We start from the raw sequence: 20,012 nt of genomic DNA, 5'->3' as shown, positions 1-20,012 counted from the left end.
CCCCCCCCCGGCATAGTCAGAGGCGTCTGTTGTGATGATTTGATTTGCTTGAGGCATGCAGAAGGGGAGACCTTTGTTTCTTTGGCATGCTTGAGCCCACCACAGAAATTCCTTTTGAAGACATGGAATGAGTGGTATAATTGTTTCCAAACTGTGGCTGTGTTGAGACCATAAGTTTTTTAGGTACCATTGAAGTTTCCTCATATGCAGCTTTGCACATGGGATCAGCAGGATGCAAGATGCCATGAATCCCAGAGCCTGCAGGATTTTCCTTGCAGTCAGCCTGGTGAAGGTTGCCAATTTTCTGAAGTATTGAGATAGTTGCCCTTGCTTCTCTGACATGAGGTAGACCATCTGGGTGTTTGTATTCAAGCTGGCACCCAGGAAAATTATTGCTTGAGAGGGTATTAAGTTTTGATTTCTTTTTGTTGTCTGTGTATCCCAGAAAGTTCAACAACTTTATTACAAACGCCAGGTGTTTCAGAAGAATGTGCTTGCTGTCCGCTTGGATCAGACAGTCGTCCAGATATGGGTATATTTGTATCCCTTGAAGTCTGCAGAAGGCAATTACTGATGCCAGGCATTTTGTAAACACTCTGGGCACAGTAGATAAGCCAAAGGGCAATGCAGAGAATTGATAATGGGTTGAACCTGCAAGAAATCTGAGGTATCTTCTGCAATCTTGTCTGATAGGGACATGCAGGTATGCCTCCTTGAGGTCCAATGTTACCAGCCAAGACTCCTTGCCCAGCATGGGAAGAAGCTGCTGTAATGTGAGCATCTTGAATTTTGGTACGAGTAACTATGTGTTTAGGATGGATAGGTCCAAAATAGGTCTCCAATCTTTGTCTTTCCTTGGTACCAGGAATAGTCTTGAATAAAAACCTTGACCCTGTTCTTTTGCAGGTACCTCTTAAATAGCTTTCATGCCCATGAGAGCTGAAATTTGTTTTTGTGCCTCTGCCCTTTGATTTTGTGGCAGGTTTGGCATGCCTCTCATTTTTGGAAGGGCGTAAAAGTGGAATCTGTAGCCTCTGTCTATAATGTCCAGGATCCATTTGTATTTTGTGACAATATGCCATTTTTTTTGAAAATAATGCCAGTTTTCCGCCTAAAGGTGCTGCCATTAAAGCTTTGCTTGGCATGCAAAGGGGAAAGTCATTGTGTCTGCTTTCTGAATGGCTGTGATCTATCCTCTCCGCCTCTTGGTGTAGGTGCTTGCCATTGTCTGGCTCTAAATAATCCTTGAGATTGCCCTCTACCCCTCGGGCGCCTGTATCTACCTCTTTGAGGTCTGTCCGTGGCTGGAAAGGACCAATTTTTTGAAGGCCAGTTTCTGCTGAAACATGGAGGTTGTACCTGTAGGAAATCTTTCACTGTTTGCATTGATCTTGCCTTTTCCTCCATTTTCTTTAATACCTCCTCAGCTTTAACACCAAACAATACATCTTTTTGAAGAGGTGCATCTAGTAATTTAGCTTTGACATGATCTGGTAAGGTTTGCTCTTTGAGCCAAGCATGTCTACGTATGACAGACCCTGTAACAGCAGCTCTACATGAGGCCTCTAAAGCATCAAAACCACATTGCAAGGTATATTTACCCACTTGCTCTGCAATATGCAACAAATCCTGCAACTCCTTCAAGTCTGGTTGTTCAGGTTGTGTCATTTTGCTTTTCAACTGAGATAACAAAAACTGTTGATACTTTAACATGTGGAACTGACAGTTTAATGCCCTCATGGTTAAAGTGGCCGAGGTGTACACCTTTTTCCCCCACCTTTCTAAAGCTCTGGAATCCCTCTCTGAAGGTAATGGGTTTTTGGCAGTAGAGGCCTTAATTCCCTTGGGACCCTGTGAAATAGTGTCTGGGTCAGCAGCATGGCTTTTGTATAGGAATTGGTGTGAATCAGGAACCCGGTAATACCTGTCAGGTTTAACAGGAGCTGGAGGTAAAGAATCTGGGTTAAGGCTGGCCTCTGTGTAAACATCATCTAATATGTCCAAGACAGGAGGGATAGCCAGAGGCCTGTGCTGAGGAAGCAAGAGAAAATCCCTGAGCCTTTTCTTGGAATCTGAGTGATCTTGGCCTTCCCAGTGAAAGTGTTCCCTCAAGGTATGTAAGGTTTCCCCAAAAGAATAGTCCTCAGGGGGGAGACAGAGGGAATGGACTCCTCAGCATCAGAATCTTCAAAAGGGGAGTATGAATATTCCTGGTCCTCAGAATGTTCTGAGGTAATAGAGGCTTGGTCTGAGGAAGGGTAGTCTTCCTCCAATCTGGGCCTTTTGTCTGAGGGGGGTTGAGAACCCCTGATAAGAGTAACCAAATCCTCAGCCATTTTGAACATCTGTTTTTTAGGCATGGGGCCTTGAGAGGGGCTCCGTGGAGCTTGTCTTTTAGTTTTCATGGCTGCTTTAGATTTTGTGAAAGCCTTAATGGAAAAAGAGGAAGGCCTGAAGACACCTTGAGAGGTGGCAGGCCTGTCTAAACTCTGAGTTTCCCCGCCAAGAGGGGCATTGGTATCCGTAGTCGGAGTGGGGACCGAGGAGCCTGCGACCTCGGGCACAGAAGACACCGCTAAAGCAGTGTCATCGATACTCAGGGGCTGCGTAGGTGCCTCACTGAGAACCGGAGCACCTGTAGCCGGCTTTAGCGTGGTGTCGGTAGAAGTTGCGGACCTCGTATGTCGGTCCTTATCTTTGCGTCTTTTACTCAAAACTGGAGTCGGAGTATCCGACGACATAATGTAATTACATTTTTTACCAAAATAGTGTTGGGCGAACTCTGCCCGACGCTTAACAGTGCGTTTGTTGAATCTAGCACAAAAACGACAGGCCGAGACATCGTGGTATGGGCCTAAGCAAGAATGCAGAAGGAATGGAAATCCTTATGCGGTATTTGCTTCCCACATGAAATGCAATTATTAACTTTGTCTGACATCGGTCTGAGGCAAGAAAAGTTTCCCCAACGGGGTACTTAGCTTTCAAGAAGACTTCGGCTGAAACATTTTCGTAAATCTCAGGAGCTGGCCGACCGGCACTTGCGAACTGCTTCTGCTTCGGGCACCGCGTGGCAAGAAAGACTGGAAAAAATGGCGTCGGCTGGTTCTTTTATACCCCTGCCGCACTGACGTCAGGGGAAGAAGCGACGACAACCGACGCCGGACCTAGACTTTGGAATTCGTCCGACTGAGGACCCGCCTGACGTCAGGAAAAAGTACAGTTTTGTACCTACCATAAATGTAGATGTTCGAGTGCTAATACAGCTGCAGTAATCACATATGGGTTCTCTGCCGTCAGGCGGTCCCTCGGTCGGCCGAATTCCAAAGTCTAGGTCCGGCGTCGGTCGCTGTCCCTTCTTTCCTGACGTCAGTGCGACAGGGGTATATAAGACACGGCCGACGCCATATTCTTCAGTCTTTCTTGCCCCAGATGTCAGGTGCCCCCAGAAGGAAGGCAATACATATATTATATATATATAAATATATATTCAAGCAATGCAATGTAATCAAAAAACAGTAGTTGCAAGAAAATACACCATAGGAGGATAACCCAAATTAGGTTGTAAGAGGAGGTGTTAGCCACTAGTCCTTTACCAAGAGGGGAAGGAGGGAGGGAAACCTGTACTGCAGCTGTATTAGCACTCGAACATCTACATTTATGGTAGGTACAAAACTGTACTAAGTTCATCGTGCATACAGCTGCAGTAATCACATATGGGTGGAATCCCAAAGCTACGCACAGGGTGGTAGGCACTAGGTGGAACTGGGATGAGCCAGAATGCCCTGCAACACAGCAGTGGCAAAGCCTGCTCTAGTTTTGGAATATAAAGGCAGGTGGTAGTGTTTTGTGAAGGTATGCACAGAACTCCAAGTGGCTGCCTCCAAAATATCTTTGGTAGGAACTCCTCTGAGGAAGGTTGTAGAGGTAGCTGTGGCCCTGGTGGAGTGTGATCTGATGCCTGTAGGGACAGATTTCCCATGATAGGAGTAACAAAATCGTATGCAGTGGCCTATCCATTTTGAAATTGTCTGTTTGGTAACAGGCTTCCCTTGAGCTCCTACAGCATAGGACACAAAAAGTTGTTCTGATTTCCTGAAAGGTTCTAAGGAATGTAGCAGCCTTTCCCCTTTGTTTTGAGGATTGGGGTAAAAGGTAGGTAAGTGTATGGCTTGATTTAAAGCTACCCTGGATACCACTTTAGGCATAAATGACGGGTTGGTTCAGAGGGAAACCCTGTCCTGATGGAAGATGAGAAAGGGCTGCACAGCCATGAGGGCTTGTAGTTCCGAAACCCTACGAGCAGAGGTAATGGCCAGAAGGAAAGCTGTTTTCCAGGACAAATATTGCAAATCTGTTGAGGCAGCTGGTTCAAAGGGAGGCAGTGTTAATTTTTCCAGAATGTAATTAAGATCCCAGGCTGGCACTGGTTGTTTCCTTGGTGGTCTTATATTCTTAGCCCCTCTGAGGAACTGTCTTACAAGTGGGTGAGATTGGTGGATCCGTGTTGAATTCTGCAGAAATGGCTGAGGCATGGATTTTTATGGAGGAAAATGAAAGTCCACTGTTCAGCAGCTCAGTTAGATACTGTAATACCTGAGGCAAATTCAGTTTTCTAGGGTCCTGGCCTTTTTTCTCATTCCAAGAGCAAAATCGTTTCCATTTTGCGGAGTAAGCCTTTCTAGTAGATGGCCTTCTGGCCTCCAGAATGACATCCTGCACCTCTTTGGTGAGTAGTGTCTGTTGTGGTGTTAAGGAATTTTCCATGCAGCAAGATTGAGTGTTTTCAGCTGACTGTGAAGAGTTTTGTAGCTTTGCTGAGTCAGCAGAAGAGGCATTAGAGGTAGAGGCCAGGGAGGAGTATGTGTTAGGCTCCTCAGGAGTGGGTACTAGTGCTGTCTTGGCCAGTCTGGAGCAATCAGTATCATCTTCGGTCTGTCTGCTCTTGTTTTCAAGAGCACCTTGGGCAGAAGAGGCAGAGGTGGGAAAGCGTACACTGTCCGTGCTGTCCAACTGAATGAAAGGGCGTCCACTCTCCAGGCCTTTGGATGAAAAGTCCTTGAACAAAACTTTTCCAATTGGTGATTCCTGTGGGAGGCGAAGAGATCTATGTCTGGCCTCCCCCACGCTTGGATTATCTTTGTAAACACCTGAGGATGCAACTTCCATTTGTGCAGATCTGTCATATTTCTGCTTAGATTGTCTGCCAGCGTGTTTTCCAAACCTGGCAAGTACTGTGCTTGAAGTTCGATTTGCCATTCCAGAGCCAAGTTCCAAAGTGTCATGGCTAGTCTGCACAGGGGGTATATGAATGTGTTCCTCCTTGTTTGTTTATGTACCACATTACTGTGGTGTTGTCTGTTCTTATCAATAATTGTCCTGGATGCAGGAGGTCCTTGAATGCTGTAATTGCATTTATTACTGCTAGCATTTCTTTCTGATTGATGTGAAGGTGCTTTTCTTTTTGGGACCATTTGCCCTGAATGCACCTGCCTGTCATGTGCGCCCCCCCAGGCGTAATCTGAGGTGTCTGATGTGATGACTTGATTTGCTTGAGGCTTGCAGAATGGGAGACCTGTGTTTGCTTGACATGCTTGGGCCCACCATAGAAATTCCTTTTGCAAACATGGAATTATTGGTATTATTGTTTCCAAATTGTGGCTGTGTTGAGACCATAGGTTTTTGAGGTACCATTGAAGTTCTCATATGCAACTTTGCACATGGGATTAAAAGAATGCAAGATGCCATGAAGCCCAGAGCCTGCAGGATTTTCCTTGCAGTAAGCCTGGTACAATTTGCTAGTATTTTGAAGTACTGAGTTAGTTGCCTTTGTTTTTCTGGCGTAAGGTAGGCCATATCTGGGTGTTTGTGTCCAAGTTGGCACCCAGGAAAGTTATTTTCTGAGATGGTGTTATCCTGGATTTCTCTTCGTTGATTGTGTATCCCAGAGAATTCAGTAACCGTGTTGCATAAGCCAGATGTTCCAGAAGTATGTGCTTGCTGTCCGCTTGGATCAGGCAGTCGTCCAAATAAGGGTAAATTTGTATCCCTTGAAGTCTGCAGTAAGTGATTACTGATGCCAGGCATTTCGTGAATACTCTGGGCGCAGTAGATAAGCCAAAGGGCAATGCAGAGAATTGATAGTGGATTGAACCTGCAAGAAATCTGAGGTATCATCTGCAGCTTTGTCTGATTGGGACATGCAGGTATGCCTCCTTGAGGTCCAATGTTACCAGCCAAAACCCCTTGCCCAGCATGGGAAGAAGTTGCTGTAATGTGAGCATCTTGAATTTTGGTACGAGTAGAAATGTATTTAGGATGGATAAGTCCAAAATGGGTCTCCAGTCGGTTCCTTTCCTTGGTACCAGAAATAGTCTGGAATAAAAACCTTGACCTTGTTCGTGAGTAGGTACCTCTTGAATAGCTTTCATGTCCATGAGTTTTGAAATTTGTATTTGTGCCTCTGCCCTTTGATTGTGTGGCAGGTTTGGCATGCCTCTCATTTTTGGAAGAGTGTGAAAATGAAATCTGTAGCCTCTGTTTATAATGTCCAGGATCCATTTGTCTGTTGTGATAATATGCCAATTTCTTGTAAATAATGCCAGCTTTCCTCCCAAGGGAGCTGCCAGCTGAGACTTGCTTGGCATGAAAAGGAGGAAGTCATTGGGTTTGTTTTCTGTATTGTTGTGCACTGTCTTCGCCACCTCTTGGTGCTGGAGTTTGCCATTGTCTGCCTCTATATGATCCTTGAGATTGTCCTCTGCCCCTTGAGCGCCTGTATCTACCTCTTTGGGGCTTGTCCGTGGCTGGAAAGGACCAGTTTTTGGAAGGCCAATTTCTGCTAAAATGAGGTGGTTGCACCTGTAGAAAAGCCTTGACAGTTTGCATAGATTTAGCTTTTTCTTCCATTTTCCGTAGTATCTCCTCAGCATTAGTACCAAACAGTACATCCTTTTGTAAAGGAGCATCTAGTAGTTTAGCTTTAACATGATCAGGCAAGCTTTGTTCCCTAAGCCAGGCATGTCTACGAATGACTGATCCTGTAACAGCAGCTCTACTTGAGGCCTCTAAGGCATCATAGCCACATTGTAAGGTGTGTTTACCCACTTGTTCTGCACTATGCATCATATCCTGCAATTCCTTCAAATCTGGTTGTTCAGGTTGCGACATTTTATTTCTTAATTGTGATAACAGAAACTGCTGATATTTAAGCATATGAAACTGACAATTTAAGGCCCTCATGGCTAGGGTGGCCGAGGTGTATACCTTTTTTTCCCCACCTTTCTAAGGATCTAGATTCTCTTTCGGAAGGTAGTGGATTCTTGGCTGTAGAGGCCTTCATTCCCTTGGGGCCTTGAGAAATGGTTTCAGAGTCAGCATTATGGCTTTTGAAAAGAAATTGATGAGAGTTGGGAACTCTGTAGTATCTATCAGGTTGGACTGGGGCAGGAGGCAGGGAATCCAGATTGAGACAAGCCTCCGAGTAAACATCATCAAGTATGTCCAAGACAGGAGGTATAGCCAGAGGTCTGTGTTGAGGTAACAAAAGAAATTCCCTAAGCCTTTTCTTGGAATCAGAAAAGTCTTGGTCTTCCCAATGGAAGTGTTCCCTCAAGGTGTGCAAGGTTTCCCCAAAAGAAAAATCCTCTGGGGAAGATACAGAAGGAATGGACTGTTCTGCATCGGAATCTTCATAAGGAGAGTATGAGTGTTCCTCTACATCAGAATGTTCTGAGAAAATGGAGCCCTGTTCAGAAGAGGGAGAATCTTCCTCCACTCTGGGTCTCTTGTCTGGAGGGGGTTGGGAACCCCTGATGAGAGTAATTAAATCCTCAGCCATTTTAAGCATCTGCTTTTTAGGCATGGGGCCTGGGGATGTGCCCTGAACAACAGGCCTCTTGGGATGCATGGCTGATTTGGACTTAGTAAAGGCCTTAATGGAAAAGGAAGATGAGGGCCTAAAGACACCCTGGGTGGAAGTGGACCTGTCCACATTAGGAGGCTCAACACTCACAGTGGCTTCGGTGTTTGTAGTCTGAGTAAGGGCCGAGGAACCTGCGGTCTCGGTTACAGAAGACACCGCCAAGGAAGTGTCGTCGGTAGTCAGGGACTGCATAGGCGTCTCACTGAGAACCGGACCATGTGCAGCCGGTTTTGGCGTGGTGTCGGTGGAGACCGCGGGCCTCGCGTGTCGGTCCTTGTCCTTGCATTTTTTGGACAAAACGGTAGTCGGAGTCTCCGACGACATTTTATAATCAAAGGCTTTACCAAAATAATGTTGGGCGAACTCCGCCCGACGCTTAATAGTGCGTTTATTGAAAGTCGCGCAAAAGCGACAGCCCGAGACGTCGTGGTCTGGGCCTAAACAAGGTATGCAGAGGGAATGGAAATCCTTATGCGGTATTTGCTTCCCACAAGAAATACAATTGTTAACTTTGTCTGACATCGGTCTGAGGCAAGAAAAGTTTCCCCAACGGGGTACTTAGCTTTAAAGAAGACTTCGGTTTCCAATTTTTCGTAAATTCAGGAGCTGGCCGACCGGCACTTGCGAACTGCTTCTGCTTAGGGCACCGCGCGGCAAAAAAGACTGAAGAATATGGCATCGGCCATGTCTTATATACCCCTGTCGCACTGACGTCAGGAAAGAAGGGACAGCGACCGACGCCGGACCTAGACTTTGGAATTCGGCCGACTGAGGGACCGCCTGACGGCAGAGAACCCATATGTGATTACTGCAGCTGTATGCATGATGAACATCCCATCTGTTATGACTGCAGCTGTATGCACGATGAACATCTACATAAGGGCCATCGTTGAAATACTTGCAATAATTGCAAGAACCGCACTTGTACATCCTGAGACATGCCTCCTTTCCAGCTCTATCTCTCGCAATTGAAGATCATCCTTGAAATTACTTCCTCTACTGTATACCACCTTTGGTGTTACACCTAACCTGTGTTTAAGATCATCCTGAGAGCTAGCTTTTTGAGCCTCTGGTTTTCTAAATACAGATTTGGGGTGGCCAGACGGCTTCAGAGGGTCTTGGGCACAAATGATTGACAAGTAGAGCAAGAGGTATGGTAGTGTTCTTGCCTAGGCAGAAAACACAGTGGTCATGCGTATCCTTGTACGGAATCTGGCGTCCACATCGCATTTACACTTCTTAGCGGACATTGGCTAACAGTTTGGTACAGCAAACCAAGCTCAAGCTGGAAATAAAACAAAATACCCAAACGGGGTACTTAGCTTTAGATGTCTTCAAAGTAGAGGAGCGAAGCGATCTATGTGACGGACGACTGCAGCTGAAAAGTTCTGAGGTCTGTGCGTGCAGACGTTACATTTGCAGTATTCGTAGTGTGGGATTCCCCACCTCAGGTGACCCAAATGTCTGCTCCTATACAAAAGCTTAAGCCTGGTTGCTGTAGGTGCATGGGACGTCACACATAGGGGCATAAACCAGAGACCTTAAATGTGATGTCTGCACGCAGAGACCTCAGAACTTGAAGCCCAGTCAGACAGTTCCAAAGTGATATCAGCCAGAAGTGCGAAGTGTCACATGCTGGCTAGTCTGCTTTTGATCTAGGGTAGAGCTTCCTAGTGCCTAAGAAATATGTTCATAGTCCAAAATAAATACAGGGGATTGGAGAAAGGGAAGGAATACTACAACATGGAAGAGAATGACATCTATGGTTATGGTAAGACTTTACACAACTATTCTATGTCCTTCTATTCCTATGCTGCAGTATTCTTAGTGCGGTAGAGTACCACAGCTTAATTAGAGGAAAGGATTGAAGTTGTAGAGGATTCCAGAAAACCCTGCAGGATTGCTTTAGCAAACCCTGCCCTGGCTCTGGACACATGGTCGTGTTTGGTGAAGGTATTAACTGTGGACCAGATGGCTGCTTCCAGAATGGAGGTTGTGTCCATCCCTTTGAGGAAGGCTTTGGAAGTAGCCATGCCTCTAGTAGAGTGAGCTCTTACCCCTTGGGGTAAGTGCTTGCCATGGTATGAGTAGCAGAAGGAAAAGGATTTTCTGATCCAACATGAAATAGTTTGTTTGGAGACTGCCTTGCCCAGAGCCCTGAGGTGGAAGGATACAAATAGTTGGCTAGGTTTTATGAAGGAATTGGCTTTGTATAAGTAGAATCTAAGTTGTCTGTTCACATCCAGGGAATGGAGAATTCACTCACTATTATTAGTTGGAGAGGGGAAGAAAGTAGGCAGGTGAATGGATTGGTTTAAGGACAGTTCGTTGACCACCTTAAGCATGAAGGAAGGGTTATATGTGTGTGTGTGTGTGGGGGGGGGGCAGGCCATGAGAGCCTGCAACTCTGACACACTCCTAGCAGTAGTACTGGCCACCAGCAGTACAGTCTTCCATGTACACATTTGGAGCATAGCAGTGCTAGCTGGCTCTAATGGGGCCAGTGTTAGATTTTCCAGAACAAGTTTAGGTCCCAGGAGAGGGATGGGTTTTCTAGGTGGTCTAATGTGTAAAACCCCTCTCAGGAAAAATTTTACATCCAGCCTGGAGAGCAAAGGAGGATTTAGATGTAGACAAGCTGAAATGGCTTAAAGGTGGACTTTTACTGAAGAGTAGGAAAGGCCATCTTTAATGAGTTCACAGACAAGGACTAGGGATGGGTCTGGCTGGCTGGGGTCCCTGCCCTTATGTAGACACCATTTGGAGAATCTATCCCGTTTTGATAGGTATGATTTCCCAGTAACAGGTTTCCTGGCCTCCCTCAGGACTGTAAGCACATCCTGTGAGTAGTGATGTCTGAAAGGGATTAGATGTTTATCACCCAGAGTGTTAGGCCTAACATCTCTTGGTGAGGGTGAATTAGAGTTCCCTTTTGTTGTGCGAGTAAGTCCACCTTATGGGGTAACTTGTGATTGCCCTTGGCTAATGAGAGAAGTAGGGGGAACCAGTGTTGCCTTGGCCAGTAGGGTGTCACCAGCAAGATTTGGTTTGGTCTGTCCTTCCTGGTTTTCAGTAGAACCTTTTGGATTAGTGGGAAGGGTGGAAAAGCATATAGAAAGTCCCTTATATGGAATGTTGAAGGCATCCACCCTCCAGGCAAGTGAAGAGTGATCCTTGGTGCAGAAGTTTTTCAGTTCTGTTCTGGGGGGAGGCAAACAGATCCACTTGAGGTGTGCCCCACCAGTTCAACATCCACTCATGCTGTAGAGAGGATGTTCTGCTGAGAATATAGGTTCATAGGTTAGGTTCATAGGTAGGTACTAGGCTATCGGCCCAAGGGCCTATGTAAGCCTAACCAGCAAGGTTCCATAGCTTATGCCACCCAAGAAAGTTATTTTCCTGTGACACTGTCGAGCAGAGACACGGAAGTGATCCACGGGGTGTATTTCCTATTTCCCATCCACTCATCAAGATTTTTCTTGAAGAGTGCTAATGAAGAACATTGCTTGACATAGATGGGTAGCTTGTTCCAGAGTATAGGAAGTCTCTGGGACAGGAATCTATCCCTCCAGCGTGTCCTGTTTATTGTGGTGACAAGGTTTAGGTCCCTAGAGTGCGTAGCTCGGAGGGATTGGGATTTCTTTAGATGTAACATGTCCAACAGCTCTGGGTTTGACATAGCTTTATATGTTAGGCAGAGATCACCTCGGAGTAAGCGATATGCTACGGAGTAAAGCTGGAGTTTTTTGAGGTGGTCAGTGTAGGGCGTTTGTTTGAGGCCAGTAATCCTCTTTGTGAGGTACTTCTGTGGCCTTTCCAGCTGCTGCAAATGTCTTGTGAGGTACATTCCAAAAGGGGCGTTGTACTCTATAATGGGTCTAATGAGTGACGAGTAGAGAGGAACAATAAACTCTTTTTTCCTGGATGAGAACCCTTTTATGATGAGGTGTGCCATGTAGAAGGACTTCCTGACTACTGTGGTGATGTAACTATCAAAGGACTATCTCTTTATCACGCATTCGGTGTTAAGTAGATTGCTGCCTATGTGGTAGTTCATGGGTACAGAGTTTTTACCAAAGGGGATGACGCTGCACTTTTTGGCATTGAGCTTGAGGCCATGGCTCTGACACCAGGCATCTGTCTCAGTGAGGCCCTTCTGTAGGATGTCCACATCATTTGGGGACTTGACTATGGCTCCTAGTTTGCAGTCATCTGCGAACTTCATTAGCCAGAGGCCTTCTGTGTTAGCCTGTACTTCAGAGAAGTAGATACCAAACAGGAGAGGTCCCAGGACAGAACCCTGTAGTACTCCACCTGTCACTGCTTTGAGGTCAGATTTGGAGTCTGCAACTTTTACAGTGTGGATTCTCTGTCAGTGAGCCAGTTGGCAACCCATCTTGTGATGTAGGGATTTATACCTAGTTATAATTCCAGAATGGGGGATGGTGTCGAAAGCCTTGGCGAGGTCAAGATAGGCTGTGTGAACCATCTTACCCTCATCCATGGCTTTGGTGACTGCCTCAAAGAAGTCAATCAGGTTCAGGAGGCATGATCTGCCTTTCACAAACCCGAATTGGGTGGGATCTAGAGTTTGGAGGTTACCAATGTCTTTATGAGTTCCATGATGATACGTTCCATGGCCTTGCAGACCAGGCTCGTCAGGCTAATAGGTCGATAGTTCCCGGGATCAGTGGTGGCTCCCCCTTTGTGGAGTGGGATAACTGTTACTGTGTGCCATTTAGTGGGTACAAAGCCTGATGCGAGGCTATTATTGAACATGGTGCTTAAGTGGGGAGCCAGTTCGTTCTGAAGTTCATGTAAAACGCAGCTTGGGATGTTGTCCGGTCCCATGGATGCTGTGTTTTTGGCTTTAGAGAATGCAGCTTTTACCTGCATAGTTGTAATTACAGAGACTCTGCATTCTTCCTGTATAGATATGGGCCCTTTAGGGGTTAAGAGGGGGGTAAAGTTAGCACTGAACCTATCTGCTAGGATGTTGGCAATATCAGTTGGTTCTGTAATTTTCGTGCCTTTGTGCTGTAACTCAGAGCAGATCTGGGTGTTGCCATCTAGATTCTTGACATAGCTATATCCACTTGTCTATTGTCCTGAGAGAGGATGTATGAATCCTGCAGGGTTAAGTTGTGCCTGGAGGCAAGTTTCCAAATTTGTAAAGTTATTCGGCATAAGAGGTAAGCTGAGGTGCTTCCTTATTTGAGATACCACATTACTGTAGTGTTGACTGTGAATATCTGAAGGAGGCTCGGTTGGAGGATAGGAAGGAATACCTTTAGGGCCAGAAGAACTGCAGTCATTTCCCTTACATTGATAAGCTTCTTTTGAAGGGTAGGATTCCAAGCCTTCTGTACCCGGAAACCTTTGAAGGTGGCCCCCCACCCTAGGTCTGATGCATCTGTAAGTTGGGTTGGGAAGGGGATTAGGAGTGGAAATCCCAGTTTGTGAAGTATTTGTTGAATCCACCACCTTAGATCTGTTTTGAGGGAGTGCAGAATAGTAATTTGTTGCTCTAGGGAGTGTTGGTGTTATGACCACACATTTTTCAGATACCACTGGAACTTTCACATGTGCATTCTGGCAAGGGGAAGCATAGGGATGATGGCTGCTATCAGCCCCAGGAGTTGCAAGAATTGTCTTGCAGATATCTGAGAAACTAGTAATAGGGTTTGGAAGTGATTGGAGAGTGACAGAACTTTGTCCTGGGGAAAGAAGGCCCGCATCAGGTCTGTCCTGATCCTGCAGCCTAGAAAGATTTTGTCTTGCTGCGGGAATAAGGAAGATTTCTGTAGGTTGAGGGTGTAAACCCAGGTTTTGTAGTAGGGAAGTGGAGAACCTGAGATGATTTTGGAGGATGTCTTCTGTTTCTGCTAGAAGGAGAATGTCGTCTAGGTAAGGTTAGATTTGGACACCTTTGGTCCTGCAGTAAGCAATGGCTGGGGCTAGGCATTTTGTAAATAACCTGGGTGCAATAGACAAACCAAAGGGCAAGGCTGTAAACTGAAAATGAGAGCACGGCCCAGTAAAATGCAAGCATTTCCTGTTGGAGGGGTTTATGGGAATATGGAGATAAGCTTCCTTTAGATCTAGAGTGGCCATGAAGGCCTGGCTGGTATTAAAGGGAGAACAGTTTGAAAGGATAGCATCCTGAATGATGGGGACTTTTAGGAACCGGTTTAGGAAGTATAAATCTAGTATTGGTCTCCAAGGCCCATCTTTTCTGGAGACCAGAAAGTCTTGAGTAAAATCCTTTTCCTTCCTGTCCTGGGGGGGGGGGGGGGCAGGTTCTATTGTTCCTAATCTTAGGTCTAGTAATATGTGAGGTATGAGGTGGAGTTGATTTTTTGGGGGGAAAGGGGATGGGTTTTTCCTTCCAAGAAAGGAAATATCCATTTTGAATGATAGTACCCAGTGGTCTGATGTGATGGTTTGGTGAAAGGGGAGGCAGTAAGGGAGGTGGGCTGACAAAGGTAGACAGGCAAGGCAGTCATGCATTGTTGGGTCCACTTCTATCCTGAAAAGGCGGTCTTGGAGTAGGTTGCGAGGTAATTGCTCTGGAGTAGGTTTGCCTCCTGTTTCCTCTCCTATGCCTGGTGGAGGAAGAGGTTCTCCTGACAAAAGTCTTTGCAGGATAATTGCTATAGTATTTAGGAATGGGAGACACAAGCAAATGTTTGATGTCCTGAAGCTCCTGACTTTTCTCCTGCAAGTTTTTAAAAAGCTCTGCAGATTGTTTTCCAAACAAGAGGTTATGGTCTAAAGGGGCATCTAGAATTTTAGACTTTAAATACTCAGGGAGCAGTTGGAGGTGAAGCAGAGGCCTCTGCAGCATCATAATTGCACCTAATAGAATGTCTGGCTACCTGTGAAGCCAGGGACAGTTTAGATGCCATCTCAGTTTTGGTAGGGTAGTCAGGGGTGGTAGCCAAGAGTGTGGAGGCGTGTGAAACTAAGTCCAAGGCATATTTTATCATGTGAGCTTGGTAATAGATAGCTCAAAAGGCCAGGGTGGAGGTGGTGTACACTTCCAATCCTGTCCATGCTTTTGCTATCCTTATCAGTGGGCACAAGAGATGTGGAAGGAATCAGTCTAGATTGCTTGTCAGGGGAGACAACAATTACTGCAGGGTCTGCCAGGTGAGGCTTTACTAAGAATTTCTAGTCATCAGGCACTTTGTAGAACCTGTCCTGTCTCTTAGGAGCAGGTAGTTGAGACTCTGGATTCTTGGATGCATAGATGAAAGCATCCAGATAGGCAGGTAAGACAAGTGGGATGGCTAACGGGGAAGGAGATTTCACTTGGAGTTCAAAATACCTCCTCTGGGTGTCAGTCATCTGGCTAGTGTCCCACTTGAAGTATGCTTTCATTTTTGTAATTGTTTCCCAAAGGTGATATCCTCTGGTGGGGAGTCCCTTTCAATGGATTCCTCACCTGGGGAATAGTATTCCAGAGAGGATGGAATTAGTGACATATAAGAAATAGACTCATCAGAAGATGAGTAATAGGGATCTAAACTTCTCCTCTCCTTCTTGGGCAGTAGGCAAGGGGAGAGAAGTAGCAGAATCAGGCCTAGGACTAAGCACTAGAATAGTGGAGGAGGAAGAGGCTGTGGGCCTAAGAGCCATAAAGGTCTGCATCAATGAATTGATAAATGATTGCCAGTCTGGGACTCCTTCAGGGGTAGGAGTCAAGTGATTAGTTTGTTTCCGTTTAGAAGGCATAGGTCTGGGAGAAGGCCTGGGCTTCAGGTAATGGTGTCCCTGTCTGTCGTCCAACTGTATCTGGTTCTCCCTCGACATCGGTAGGGATCGACATCTGTGCTGTCTCCATAGACGCTCAGGCCATTACTTGCGAAGCAGCTTCCTTGGTGGGAGCTGAATAGACTGTTATATCGGACATCTCTCTACCCCTAAATTGGAAGCTGGTGGGATATCCGATGGCGGAGAGGCAATTGAAGTTGTCCTGGAAACATTGGCCTTTTTCTGTGATGGTTCAGTCAGAATAGCCGATTCGGGATCCATCCTGAGCACAAGTTTTTTCGAGTCTTTGTTTCTCTAAATATAATTTAAGGGTCGCCAGACAGCTACGAAGGGTCTTCATTGATTCATAGGTTGATACTAGGCTATCTGCCCTAGGGCATTTATAAGCCTAGCCAGAGTGTGTTTGGCTTTCGCCAACCTTTTAGATTAGTTGACTGTGCCTCTGTATAGTAGGTCACAGAAGATAGCCCTTTTGATGTTAGTTTACTGTGCCTCTGTCTAGTAGGGACACAGAAGAGATCCCAGGGATAAACCTACGATCTCCCATCCACTCGTCAAGATTTCTCTTGAAGAGGGTCATTGAGGGACTCTGCCTAACATGGATTGGGATTTTGTTCCAGAGTGAGGGGAGCCTCTGGGATATGAATCTGTCCCTCCAGCATGTCTTATTTATTTCTGTGCTGAGGTTTAAGTCCCTGGAGCGTGTAGCTCTAAGGGATTTGGATTTCCTGAGGTGGAGCATGTCCATTAATTCTGGGTTGGACATGGCTTTATATGTCAGGCACAGATCGCCTCCGAGTAGGCGGTAAGCAACTGAGTAGAGCTGGAGTTTCTTTAGTCTAACTGCGTAGGGCATCTGTTTGAGTTCCTTGATCCTCTTGGTGAGGTACTTTTGGGGTCTTTCCAGTTGCTGCAGGTGTCGGGTAAGGGACATCGCAAATGGGGCATTGTATTCAATTATGGGCCTGATGAGCAGAGAGGCACAATGACCTCTCTTGATCTAGATGTGAACCCTTTCGTGATAAGGTGGGCTATATAGAAGATCTTTCTAACCACTTTGGCAACGTGATTGTCAAAGGAGAGATTGCTATCTACTTGGGTCCCCAAATCCCTAATTACTTCTTCCATATTTAATGGATTACCACCTATGTGGTAATTTGTGGGCACTTTGTTTTTCCCATAGGGGATGACTATGCACTTTTTGGCATTTAGCTTTAGGCCATGGCTCTGGCACCAGTTATCTTTCTCTGTGAGACCCTTTTGGAGGATGCTTGTGTCAGTTGGCGAGTCGATTATGGCTCCCAGTTTGCAGTCATCTGCGAACTTGGTCAGCCATAGTCCTCCCATGTTAGCCTGTACCTCAGAGAAATATATACCGAACAAGAGAGGTCACAGGACTGAGCCTTGTGGGATGCCACTTGTAACTGGTTTAGAGTCCGACATGGCACCTGCAATTCTGACCATGTGGGTTCTATCCCTGAGCCAGTTTGCAACCCATCTTGTGACATAGGGGTTGATATTTAAGCTGGTGAGCTTATTTATGATGCCCAAGTGGGGTATTGTGTCGAAGGCTTTTGCGAGGTCCAGGTAGGCTGTGTGGACTACCTTCCCTTCATCTATGGCCTTGGTGACTGTTTCAAAGAAGTCGACCAGGTTCAAGAGGCAAGATCTGCCCTTAACAAAGCCGTATTGGGTAGGATCCAGTGTTTGGAGGTTCCCAATGTCTTTGTTTATGTACTTCATGATGATATGCTCCATAGCTTTGCAGACCAGGCTAGTCAGGCTTATAGGGCGATAGCTTCCGGGGTCCATTGTGGCACCACCTTTGTGGAGTGGGACCACTGTTGCTGTACGCCATTCCTTGGGTACATATCCTGTAGTAAGGCTGAGACTGAACAGTGACTTTATGTGAGGGTTCAGTTCTTCTTGGAGTTCGTGTAAGACGCAGCCCGGGACACCGTCCGGGGTCCCATTGATGCTGTGTTTTTTGCTTTGGAGAGGGCAGCTCTCATCTATGCATCTGTGATGTCAGGGAGGCTACACTCTGTTGGGATAGACATTTGCTCTTTGGGGGGGAGAAGTTTGCACTGAACCTGTCTGCCAGGATGTCGGCAATGTCTGTGGGTTCAGTGTATTTTTTGTCATTTTGAACTAACTCATAGCATATCTGGGAGTTGCCACCCAGGTTCCTGACATAACTAAAGAAGGCCTTGTGATTATCTTTAGCATCTTGTGCAATTTTTCTTTCGAAGCTGGCCTTAGATGATTTTATGAGGGATTGTAGTTTCTTGCTAGTACTACTGATCAGAGATGCCTTCTCTTTTTGGGATTTTGATCTATCATGTAGTAGCTTCCTCCTTCTGTTGTATAGCTTATTTATGGCTGGGGTCCACCAGACAGGTCTCCTGCCTTTGGAGGAATGAGTCTTGGTTTTATTTGGGATAGCACGATCCATGCATTCCTGTAGGTGTCCATAGAAAGTGTTTGTAAAGTATTCTGCGGTTTGGGCCATATTTTCCACTGGCCCGGGGGCTTTGAAGGATTCCACCTCAGTTTTGAGAAGTGTGAAATTTGCTTTTGAGAAGTTCTTCACCGTGGTTTCCTTGGCTGGGGGTGGGGATGGGATATGGATGTCCAGTGAGATTAATTTATGGTCAGATCTTACCAATGAGGGGTATACCTCTGGTATGGAACAGAGTCCCCATGTTGGTGATGATCAGGTCCAATATGTTTTCCCCTCTTGTGGGAGTGGTGACCAGTTGTTCCATAGCATTTGAGTTTATAAATTCTAGGAACCGTTGGGATTTGAGTTTATAAATTCTAGGAACAAAAGACTGGCAAATGGAACAAGCTGTATGATCATGTTCCTTCCCTAAACAAGATGCAACAGCTGTACATATCTTTATGCAGTATCCGATGCCCGCAGCAGCAGCATTTACCCTTATTAGTGGACATCAGCCAATGATAACAGCTAATCAGGCTAAAGTAAGAGACATGAAAAATTCCCCAACAAGGTGCTTAGCTTTTTAGACTTCGAGTATAGGAACGAAGCGATCAATGTGACATCATCTGTGGCTGAAAAGTTCTGGGGTCTGTGCATGTAGAAGTCACATTTATGGTCCTACACATGTGATGTCCAACGCACCTACAGCAATCAGGCTTAAGCTTTTGTATAGGAGCCGTTTGGATTGCCTGAGGCGGGAAATCCCACACTAAGAATACTGCAACATAGGACATCAGTGCATTGTGAGCTTGCAGATTTTAGAATTTAAGAGAAAGGCACCTGTGGCTTTCAGTTCACGTTACCCTATAGGGACAGGATCAGTTCTTTTCAAGAGCCCAAAGGTGATTAACAAAATAATGGTGCATCATTTGAACCAGTTTGTATAGTACTTGCAGAAGACTTGACCCCATCCCCCGCCAAAGAACAGCATGTGAGAAATCTTGCAAATGTACCTATGGAAGAGCAATTCCATTCAAGTTTTCACTAGGAAGATTAGACCCTGTAAAAAAATCACCGCCACACACAAAACACAATAGTAAGTGCAGTGCAACAGAGCAATAAAAAAGGAAGCATTCTAGTGCCAGTGACTACAGAAATCTGTGTACTTAAAAGCTGCAAAATTACAACTCTGTATGTACACATTACATTTTTTATTTTTGCAGTCATTGGTTGTGGTGAGACGAACTGTGGGAGGGTTTTTTAAATGCTGTATGCATCATTTATTCTCAAGTCTTATGATAAACATGAGGAAAGTACTCTGCTATATCTGGACAGTGGTTCCTTTTTGTGGAAAGTTTCCCAAACTGGGTAGTTATTTCTTAGAAAGTCACCTCACAGAGACGTATTGGTGACTGATTATAACCTGAATCTGGTATGGGCTTCCTGTGTAAATAGGATGGTCGATGGCTGTCCTAAGCAGCATGAAGAGGCGAGATACACTCCAGGGATGTCAAAGATACAGAAGTCAGGCAAAGGGTTTATGTCTACCCTAATTTTATGCAGAGGCATGTGACTATAATAGGGCACTAACATGTACAAGCTACACTACAGGGACAGTCTCTACACAAGTGTTGTCAGAGAATGTGCAAGCATGTCAACTATGGTGGTCTTACTTGCACTGTGAAACACTGTAGATTTAACTCATAAAAGTATAACAGGGTGGATTCTTGAACAACCCCACTCAACTCTGCTTGGATTTTAACCTTGAGCGATTTGTGGTGGATGCCGTTTTGTAACTTTAACCATCTGCATAAACTCTAAAGTGGAAACAGGCGGAATTGCATTTATTTGTCCATAGCTTTCATTTTTGTC

The sequence above is a fragment of the Protopterus annectens genome, chromosome 7.part0 (assembly GCF_019279795.1).
Source record: "Protopterus annectens isolate FY-2018-M chromosome 7.part0, PAN1.0, whole genome shotgun sequence".
Classification (NCBI taxonomy): Eukaryota; Metazoa; Chordata; order Ceratodontiformes; family Protopteridae; genus Protopterus; species Protopterus annectens.
The sequence above is the reverse complement of the archived record's forward strand: the minus strand, read 5'-3'. Positions refer to the sequence as shown.